At 46.2% G+C, this 10,358-nt stretch overlaps 3 non-coding genes across 3 annotated transcripts; all 3 read right to left on the reverse strand.

Moving 5' to 3' along the window:
- Positions 1-4,570: 4,570 nt before the first annotated feature.
- TRNAW-CCA (transfer RNA tryptophan (anticodon CCA)) lies at positions 4,571-4,642 on the reverse strand. The gene has a single exon. It is a non-coding gene; the product is annotated as a tRNA-Trp (tRNA).
- A 2,040-nt stretch (positions 4,643-6,682) lies between these two features.
- Positions 6,683-6,754, reverse strand: TRNAW-CCA (transfer RNA tryptophan (anticodon CCA)). Its single transcript has one exon. It is a non-coding gene; the product is annotated as a tRNA-Trp (tRNA).
- A 3,532-nt stretch (positions 6,755-10,286) lies between these two features.
- TRNAW-CCA (transfer RNA tryptophan (anticodon CCA)) lies at positions 10,287-10,358 on the reverse strand. Its single transcript has one exon. It is a non-coding gene; the product is annotated as a tRNA-Trp (tRNA).

The following is a 10,358-nucleotide window of genomic DNA, read 5'->3' on the forward strand; positions in this document are numbered from 1 at the left end:
CGGTAGCATGTTTTGCTCGGCCTTCTGTCGATGAAGCACAGGTAAAGAGACAAGTCATTGTAGACAGACAAATAAGTGGATAAATAGATGAAAATAATAAAAAAAAAGAATTTGACCCGGACTTGATTCGAACACGCAACCTTCTGATCTGGAGTCAGACGTGCTAAAGTTGCGCCACTGAGTCCGCTTAGAGTAATTGTTCGCACACACGCTGTAGCATGTTTCGCTTGCCCTTCTATCGATGAAGCACAGGTAAAGAGACAAGTCATTGTAGACAGACAAATAAGTAGATAGACAGATAGATGAAACTAATAAAAAAGGGAACCTAACACGGACGTGATTCGAACACGCAACCCTCTGATCTGGAGTCGGACGTGCTACCGTGTCGCCACCGAGTCGACTTTGTGTAGCTGTTCGCACACACGCGGTAGCATGTTTTGCTCGGCCTTCTGTCGATGCAGCACAGGTAAAGAGACAAGTCATTGTAGACAGACAAATAAGTAGATAGACAGATGAAAATAATAAGAAAGAGAACTTGACCCGGACGCGATACGAACACGCAACCTTCTGATCTGGAGTCGGACGCGCTAAGAGTTCGCCACCGAGTCCACTTAGGGTAGCCGTTCGCACACACGTGGTAGCATGTTTTGCTCGGCCTTCTATCGATGAAGCACAGGTAAAGAAACAAGTCGTTGTAGACAGACAAAGAGGTAGATAGACTGATGAAAATAACAAAAACGAGAACTTAACACGGACGTGATTCGAACACGCAACCCTCTGATCTGGAGTCGGACGTGCTACCGTGTCGCCACCGAGTCCGCTTAGGGTAGCCGTTCGCACACACGTGGTAGCATGTTTTTTTGGCCTTTTGTCGATGAAGCACCGGTAAAGAGACAAGTCATTGTAGACAGACAAATAAGTAGACAGACAGAATGATGAAAATAAGAAAAAACGAAATTTGATCCAGACGTGATTCAAGCTCGCAGCCTTCTGATCTGTAGTCAGACATGCTAACATGTCGCCATTGAGTCCGTTTAGGGCGGTCGTTCGCACACACGTGGTAGCATGTTTTGCTCGGCCTTCTGTCGAGGAAGCACAGCTGAAGAGAAGAGTCATTGTAGACAGACAAATAAGTAGATAGACAGATATATAAAAATAATAAAGAGAGACTTTTACCCGGACGTGATTCGAACACGCAACCTTCTGATCTGGAGTCAGACGTGCTAACGTGTCGCCATCGAATCCGCTTAGAGTAGTCGTTCGCACACACGGGGTAGCATGATCTGCTCGGCCTTCTGTCGATGAAGCACAGGTAAAGAGACATGTCATTGTAGACAGACAAATAAGTAGATAGACAGATGAAAATATTAAAAAGAGAGCTTGACCCGGACGAGATTCGAACACGCAACCTTCCGATCTGGAGTCAGACGTGCTACCGGGTTGCCACCGAGTCCATTTTGTGTAGCCGTTCGCACACCCGCGGTAGCATGTTTTGCTCGGCCTTCTGTCGATGAAGCACAGGTAAAGGGACAAGTCATTTTAGACAGACAAATAAGTAGATAGACAGATAGATGAAAATAATAAAAAGAGAATTTGACCCGGACGTGATTCGAACATTTAACCTACTGATCTGGAGTCAGACGCACTACCGTTGCACCGCCGAGTCCGCTCAGGGCAGCCGTTCGCAAACACGTGGTAGCATGTTTTGCTCGGCCTTCTGTCGATGAAGCACAGGTAAAGAGACAAGTCATTGTAGACAGACAAATAAGTAGATAGACAGATAGATGAAAACAACAAAAAAGAACTTGACATCGACGTGATTCGAACACGCAACCTTCTGATCTGGAGTCAGACGTCCTACCGGGTCGCCACCGAGTTGACTTAGTGTAGCCGTTCGCACACACGCGGTAGCTTGTTTTGCTCGGCCTTCTGTCGATGAAGCACAGGTAACGAGACAAGTCATTGTACACAGACAAATAAGTAGATAGACAAATAGATGAAAATAAGAAAAAAGAGAATTTGACCCGGACGTGATTCGAACACGCAACCTTCTGATATGGAGACAGACGTGCTACCATGTCGCCACCGAGTCCACTTAGTGAAGCCGTTCGTACACACGCGGTAGCATGTTTCGCTCGGCCTTCTGTCGACGAAGCACAGGTAAAGAGACAAGTCATCGTAGACAGACAAAGAGGTAGATAGTCAGATGAAAATAACAAAAACGAGAACTTAACACGGACGTGATTCGAACACGCAACCCTCTGATCCGTAGTAAGACGCGCTACCGTGTCCCATCGAATCCACTTAGCGTAGCCGTTCGCACACACGCGGTAGCTTGTTTTGCTCGGCCTTCTGTCGATGAAGCACAGGTAACGAGACAAGTCATTGTACACAGACAAATAAGTAGATAGACAAATAGATGAAAATAAGAAAAAAGAGAATTTGACCCGGACGTGATTCGAACACGCATCCTTCTGATATGGAGACAGACGTGCTACCGTGTCGCCACCGAGTCCACTTAGTGAAGCCGTTCGTACACACGCGGTAGCATGTTTCACTCGGCCTTCTGTCGATGAAGCACAGGTAAAGAGACAAGTCATCGTAGACAGACAAAGAGGTAGATAGACATAGAGATGAAATTGATAAAAAAGAGGACTTGACCCGGACCTGATTCGAATACGCAACCTTGTGATCTGGAGTCAGACGTGCTACCGTATCGCCACCGAGTACACTTAGTGTAGCCGTTCGCACACACGCGGTAGCATGTTTTGCTCGGCCTTCTGTCGATGAAGCACAGGTAAAGGGACAAGTCATTGCAGATAGACAAATAAGTAGATAGACAGATAGATGAAAATACTAAAAAGAGAATTTGATGTGGACGTGATTAGAACACGCAACCTTCTGATCTGGAGTCAGACGTGCTAAAGTTGCTTGCGCCACCGAGTCCGCTTAGGGTAGCCGTTCGCCCACACGTGGTAGCATGTTTCGCTCGGCCTTCTGTCGATGAAGCACAGGTAAAGGGACAAGTCATTGCAGATAGACAAATAAGTAGATAGACAGATAGATGAAAATACTAAAAAGAGAATTTGACGCGGACGTGATTAGAACACGCAACCTTCTGATCTGGAGTCAGACGTGCTAAAGTTGCGCCACCGAGTCCGCTTAGAGTAGCCGTTCGCCCACACGCGGTAGCATGTTTTGCTCGGCCTTCTGTCGATGTAGCACAGGTAAAGGGACAAGTCATTTTAGACAGACAAATAAGTAGATAGACAGATAGATGAAAATAATAAAAAGAGAATTTTACCCGGACGTGATTCGAACTTTTAACCTACTGATCTGGAGTCAGACGCGCTACCGTTGCACCTCCGAGTCCGCTCAGGGCAGCCGTTCGCACACACGTGGTAGCATGTTTTGCTCGGCCTTCTGTCGATGAAGCACAGGTAAAGAGACAAGTCATTGTAGAAAGACAAATAAGTAGATAGACAGATAGATGAAAATAATAAGAAAGAGAATTTGACCCGGACGTGATTCGAACACGCAACCTTCTGATCTGGAGTCAGACGTGCTACCGTGTCGCCACCGAGTCCGTTAGGTAACCATTCGCACACACGTGGTAGCATGTTTTGCTCGGCCTTCTGTCGAGAAAGCACAGGTGAAGAGACAAGTCATTGTAGACATACAGATAAGGAGATAGACAGATAGATGAAAATATTAAAAAAGAGGATTTGACACGGACCTGATTCGAACACGCAACCTTGTGATCTGGAGTCAGACGTGCTACCGTATCGCCACCGAGTACACTTAGTGTAGCCGTTCGCACACACGCGGTAGCATGTTTTGGTCGGCGTTCTGTCGATGAAGCACAGGTAAAGAGACAAGTCATTGTAGACAGACAAATAAGTGGATAGATAGATGCAAATAATAAAAAAAAGAATTTGACCCGGACTTGATTCGAACACGCAACCTTCTGATCTGGAGTCAGACGTGCTAAAGTTGCGCCACCAAGTCCGCTTAGGGTAGCCGTTCGCACACACGTGGTAGCATGTTTTTTCGGCCTTCTGTCGATGAAGCACAGGTAAAGAGACAAGTCATTGTAGACAGACAAATAAGTAGATAGACAGATTGATGAAAATAAGAAAAAAGGAAATTTGATCCAGACGTGATTCAAACTCGCAACCTTCTGATCTGTAGTCAGACATGCTAACATGTCGCCACCGAGTTCGTTTAGTGTGGCCATTCGCACACACGTGGTAGCATGTTTTGCTCGGCCTTCTGTCGAGGAAGCACAGCTAAAGAGAAGAGTCATTGTAGACAGACAAATAAGTAGATAGACAGATAGATGAAAATAATAAAAAGAGACTTTTACCCGGACGTGATTCGAACACGCACCTTCTGATCTGGAGTCAGACGTGCTACCGTGTCGCCATCGAATCCGCTTAGGGTAGCCGTTCGCACACACGCGGTAGCATGATTTGCTCGGCCTTCTGTCGATGAAGCACAGGTAAACAGACATGTCATTGTAGACAGACAAATAAGTAGATAGACAGATGAAAATATGTAAAAAAGAACTTGACCCGAACGTGATTCGAACACGCAACCTTCTGATCTGGAGTCATACGCGCTACCGTTGCGCCACCGAGTCCGCTTAGGGTAGCCGTTCGCACACACGTGGTAGCATGTTTTTTCGGCCGTTTGTCGTTGAAGCACAGGTAAAGAGACAAGTCATTGTAGACAGACAAATAAGTAGAGAGACAGAATGATGAAATAAGAAAAAAGGAAATTTGATCCAGACGTGATTCAAGCTCGCAACCTTCTGATCTGTAGTCAGACATGCTAACATGTCGCCACCGAGTCCGTTTAAGGTGGCCGTTCGCACACACGTGGTAGCATGTTTTGCTCGGCCTTCTGTCGAGGAAGCACAGCTAAAGAGAAGAGTCATTGTAGACAGACAAATAAGTAGATAGACAGATAGATGAAAATAGTAAAAAGAGAACTTGACCCGAACGTGAGTCGAACCCGCAACCTTCTGATCTGGAGTCAGACGTGCTACTGTGTAACCACCGAGTCCACTTTGTGTAGCCGTTCGCACACACGCGGTAGCATGTTTTTCTCGGCCTTCTGTCGATGCAGCACAGGTGAAGAAACAAGTCGTTGTAGACAGACAAAGAGGTAGATAGACTGATGAAAATAACAAAAACGAGAACTTAACACGGACGTGATTCGAACACACAACCCTCTGATCTCGGTAAGACGCGCTACCGTTGCGCCACCGAGTCCGCTTAGGGTAGCCGTTCGCACACACGTGGTAGCATGTTTTTTCGGCCTTTTGTCGATGAAGCACAGGTAAAGAGACAAGTCATTGTAGACAGACAAATAAGTAGATAGACAGAATGATGAAAATAAGAAAAAAGGAAATTTGATCCAGACGTGATTCAAGCTCGCAACCTTCTGATCTGTAGTCAGACATGCTAACATGTCGCCATTGAGTGCGTTTAGGGTGGCCGTTCGCGCACACGTGGTAGCATGTTTTGCTCGGCCTTCTGTCGAGGAAGCACAGCTAAAGAGAAGAGTCATTGTAGACAGACAAATAAGTAGATAGACAGATAGATAAAAATAATAAAGAGAGACTTTTACCCGGACGTGATTCGAACACGCAACCTTCTGATCTGGAGTCAGACGTGCTACCGTGTCGCCATCGAATCCGCTTAGGGTAGTCGTTCGCACACACGCGGTAGCTTGATTTGCTCGGCCTTCTGTCGATGAAGCACAGGTAAAGAGACATGTCATTGTAGACAGACAAATAAGTAGATAGACAGATGAAAATAATAAAAAGAGAGCTTGACCCGGACGAGATTCGAACACGCAACCTTCCGATCTGGAGTCAGACGTGCTACCGGGTTGCCACCGAGTCCACTTAGTGTAGCCGTACGCGCACACGCGGTAGCATGTTATGCTCGACCTTCTGTCGATGTAGCACTGGTAAAGAGACAAGTCATTGTAGACAGACAAATAGGTAGATAGACAGATGAAAATAATAAGAAAGAGAATTTGACCCGGACGCGATTCGAACACGCAACCTTCTGATCTGGAGTCGGACGCGCTAACAGTTCGCCACCGAGTCCATTTAGAGTAGCCGTTCGCACACACGGAGTAGCATGTTTTGCTTGGCCTTCTATCGATGAAGCACAGGTAAAGAGACAAGTCATTGTAGACAGACAAATAAGTAGATAGACAGATAGATGAAAATAATAAAAAAGAGACCCTAACACGGACGTGATTCGAACACGCAACACTCTGATCTGGAGTCGAACGTGCTACCGTGTCGCCACCGAGTCCACTTTGTGTAGTCGTTCGCACACACGCGGTAGCATGTTTTGCTCGGCCTTCTGTCGATGCAGCACAGGTAAAGAGACAAGTCATTGTAGACAGACAAATAAGTGGATAGATAGATGCAAATAATAAAAAAAAAGAATTTGACCCGGACTTGATTCGAACACGCAACCTTCTGATCTGGAGTCAGACGTGCTAAAGTTGCGCCACCGAGTCCGCTTAGGGTAGCCGTTCGCACACACGTGGTAGCATGTTTTTTCGGCCTTCTGTCGATGAAGCACAGGTAAAGAGACAAGTCATTGTAGACAGACAAATAAGTAGATAGACAGATGAAAATATGTAAAAGAGAACTTGACCCGAACGTGATTCGAACACGCAACCTTCTGATCTGGAGTCATACGCGCTACCGTTGCGCCACCGAGTCCGCTTAGGGTAGCCGTTCGCACACACGTGGTAGCATGTTTTTTCGGCCGTTTGTCGTTGAAGCACAGGTAAAGAGACAAGTCATTGTAGACAGACAAATAAGTAGAGAGACAGAATGATGAAATAAGAAAAAAGGAAATTTGATCCAGACGTGATTCAAGCTCGCAACCTTCTGATCTGTAGTCAGACATGCTAACATGTCGCCACCGAGTCCGTTTAAGGTGGCCGTTCGCACACACGTGGTAGCATGTTTTGCTCGGCCTTCTGTCGAGGAAGCACAGCTAAAGAGAAGAGTCATTGTAGACAGACAAATAAGTAGATAGACAGATAGATGAAAATAGTAAAAAGAGAACTTGACCCGAACGTGAGTCGAACCCGCAACCTTCTGATCTGGAGTCAGACGTGCTACTGTGTAACCACCGAGTCCACTTTGTGTAGCCGTTCGCACACACGCGGTAGCATGTTTTTCTCGGCCTTCTGTCGATGCAGCACAGGTGAAGAAACAAGTCGTTGTAGACAGACAAAGAGGTAGATAGACTGATGAAAATAACAAAAACTAGAACTTAACACGGACGTGATTCGAACACACAACCCTCTGATCTCGGTAAGACGCGCTACCGTTGCGCCACCGAGTCCGCTTAGGGTAGCCGTTCGCACACACGTGGTAGCATGTTTTTTCGGCCTTTTGTCGATGAAGCACAGGTAAAGAGACAAGTCATTGTAGACAGACAAATAAGTAGATAGACAGAATGATGAAAATAAGAAAAAAGGAAATTTGATCCAGACGTGATTCAAGCTCGCAACCTTCTGATCTGTAGTCAGACATGCTAACATGTCGCCATTGAGTGCGTTTAGGGTGGCCGTTCGCGCACACGTGGTAGCATGTTTTGCTCGGCCTTCTGTCGAGGAAGCACAGCTAAAGAGAAGAGTCATTGTAGACAGACAAATAAGTAGATAGACAGATAGATAAAAATAATAAAGAGAGACTTTTACCCGGACGTGATTCGAACACGCAACCTTCTGATCTGGAGTCAGACGTGCTACCGTGTCGCCATCGAATCCGCTTAGGGTAGTCGTTCGCACACACGCGGTAGCTTGATTTGCTCGGCCTTCTGTCGATGAAGCACAGGTAAAGAGACATGTCATTGTAGACAGACAAATAAGTAGATAGACAGATGAAAATAATAAAAAGAGAGCTTGACCCGGACGAGATTCGAACACGCAACCTTCCGATCTGGAGTCAGACGTGCTACCGGGTTGCCACCGAGTCCACTTAGTGTAGCCGTACGCGCACACGCGGTAGCATGTTATGCTCGACCTTCTGTCGATGTAGCACTGGTAAAGAGACAAGTCATTGTAGACAGACAAATAGGTAGATAGACAGATGAAAATAATAAGAAAGAGAATTTGACCCGGACGCGATTCGAACACGCAACCTTCTGATCTGGAGTCGGACGCGCTAACAGTTCGCCACCGAGTCCATTTAGAGTAGCCGTTCGCACACACGGAGTAGCATGTTTTGCTTGGCCTTCTATCGATGAAGCACAGGTAAAGAGACAAGTCATTGTAGACAGACAAATAAGTAGATAGACAGATAGATGAAAATAATAAAAAAGAGACCCTAACACGGACGTGATTCGAACACGCAACACTCTGATCTGGAGTCGAACGTGCTACCGTGTCGCCACCGAGTCCACTTTGTGTAGTCGTTCGCACACACGCGGTAGCATGTTTTGCTCGGCCTTCTGTCGATGCAGCACAGGTAAAGAGACAAGTCATTGTAGACAGACAAATAAGTAGATAGACAGATGAAAATAATAAGAAAGAGAATTTGACCCGGACGCGTTACGAACACGCAACCTTCTGATCTGGAGTCGGACGCGCTAACAGTTCGCCACCGAGTCCACTTAGGGTAGCCGTTCGCACACACGTGGTAGCATGTTTTGCTCGGCCTTCTATCGATGAAGCACAGGTAAAGAAACAAGTCGTTGTAGACAGACAAATAGGTAGATAGACAGATGAAAATAACAAAAACGAGAACTTAACACGGACGTGATTCGAACACGCAACTCTCTCATCCGTAGTAAGACGCGCTACCGTGTCGCCACCGAATCCAATTAGCGTAGCCGTTCGCACACACGCGGTAGCTTGTCTTGCTCGGCCTTCTGTCGATGAAGCACAGGTAACGAGACAAGTCATTGTACACAGACAAATAAGTAGATAGACAAATAGATGAAAATAAGAAAAAAGAGAATTTGACCCAGACGTGATTCGAACACGCAACCTTCTGATATGCAGACAGACGTGCTACCGTGTCGCCACCGAGTCCACTTAGTGAAGCCGTTCGTACACACGCGGTAGCATGTTTCGCTCGGCCTTTTGTCGATGAAGCACAGGTAAAGAGACAAGTCATCGTAGACAGACAAAAAAAAGTTAAACAGATGAAAATAATAAAAAAGAGAATTTGACCCGGACGTGATTCGAACACGCAACCTTCTGATCAGGAGTCAGACGTGCTACCGTGTCGCCACCGAGTCCGTTAGGTAACCATTCGCACACACGTGGTAGCATGTTTTGCTCGGCCTTCTGTCGATGAAGCACAGGTAAAGAGACAAGTCATTGTAGACATACAGATAAGTAGATAGACAGATAGATGAAAATAATAAAAAAGAGGATTTGACCCAGACCTGATTCGAACACGCAACCTTGTGATCTGGAGTCAGACGTGCTACCGTATCGCCACCGAGTACACTTAGTGTAGCCGTTCGCACACACGCGGTAGCATGTTTTGCTCGGCCTTCTGTCGATGAAGCGCAGGTAAAGAGACAAGTCATTGCAGATAGACAAATAAGTAGATAGACAGATAGATGAAAATACCAAAAAGAAAATTTGACGCGGACGTGATTAGAACACGCAACCTTCTGATCTGGAGTCAGACGTGATAAAGTGGCGCCACCGAGTCCGCTTAGGGTAGCCGTTCGCCCACACGTGGTAGCATGTTTTGCACGGCCTTATGTCGATGAAGCACAGGTAAAGGGACAAGTCATTTTAGACAGACAAATAAGTAGATAGACCGATAGATGAAAATAATAAAAACAGAATTTGACCCGGACGTGATACGTGATTCGAACATTTAACCTACTGATCTGGAGTCAGACGCGCTACCGTTGCACCTCCGAGTCCGCTCAGGGCAGCCGTTCGCACACACGTGGTAGCATGTTTTGCTCGGCCTTTTGTCGATGAAGCACAGGTAAAGAGACAAGTCATTGTAGAAAGACAAATAAGTAGATAGACAGATAGATGAAAATAACAAAAGAGAGTTCTTGACATCGACGTGATTCGAACACGCAATCTTCTGATCTGGAGTTAGACGTCCTACCGGGTCGCCACCGAGCTGACTTAGTGTAGCCGTTCGCACACACGCAGAGCATGTATTGCTCGGCCTTCTGTCGATAAAGCATAGGTAAAGAGAGAAGTCATTGTAGACAGACAAATAAGTAGACAGATAGTTGAAAACAATAAAAAAGAGAATTTGACCCCGACGTGATTCGAACACGCAACCTTCTGATCTGGAGTCAGACGCGCTACCGTTGCGCCACCGAGTC

Source organism: Rhipicephalus microplus, chromosome 5, assembly GCF_043290135.1.
Source record: "Rhipicephalus microplus isolate Deutch F79 chromosome 5, USDA_Rmic, whole genome shotgun sequence".
In the NCBI taxonomy this organism is placed as follows: Eukaryota; Metazoa; Arthropoda; class Arachnida; order Ixodida; family Ixodidae; genus Rhipicephalus; species Rhipicephalus microplus.